Here is a 225-nt window from a genome sequence, read left to right as displayed (position 1 = left end):
TGTTAAGTTTTGACTTAATATATGCACCCATAAAACTGTCACCAGGATCAAGGTAATGAAGATGCCCATCACCTCCAGAGTTTCCTGTGCCCCTTTATAGCCCCTCTCTTCACCCCTCCCCCTCCCCCTCCCCAGATAACCACTGATTGGCTTTCTGTTCCTATAGATGAGTTTGCCTTTTCTAAACTTTTATAGAAATGGAATCATCCAGTAGGTATTCCTTTT

Source organism: Felis catus, chromosome C2 (assembly GCF_018350175.1).
Source record: "Felis catus isolate Fca126 chromosome C2, F.catus_Fca126_mat1.0, whole genome shotgun sequence".
NCBI classification, from domain to species: Eukaryota; Metazoa; Chordata; class Mammalia; order Carnivora; family Felidae; genus Felis; species Felis catus.
This window is presented reverse-complemented; position numbering follows the sequence as displayed.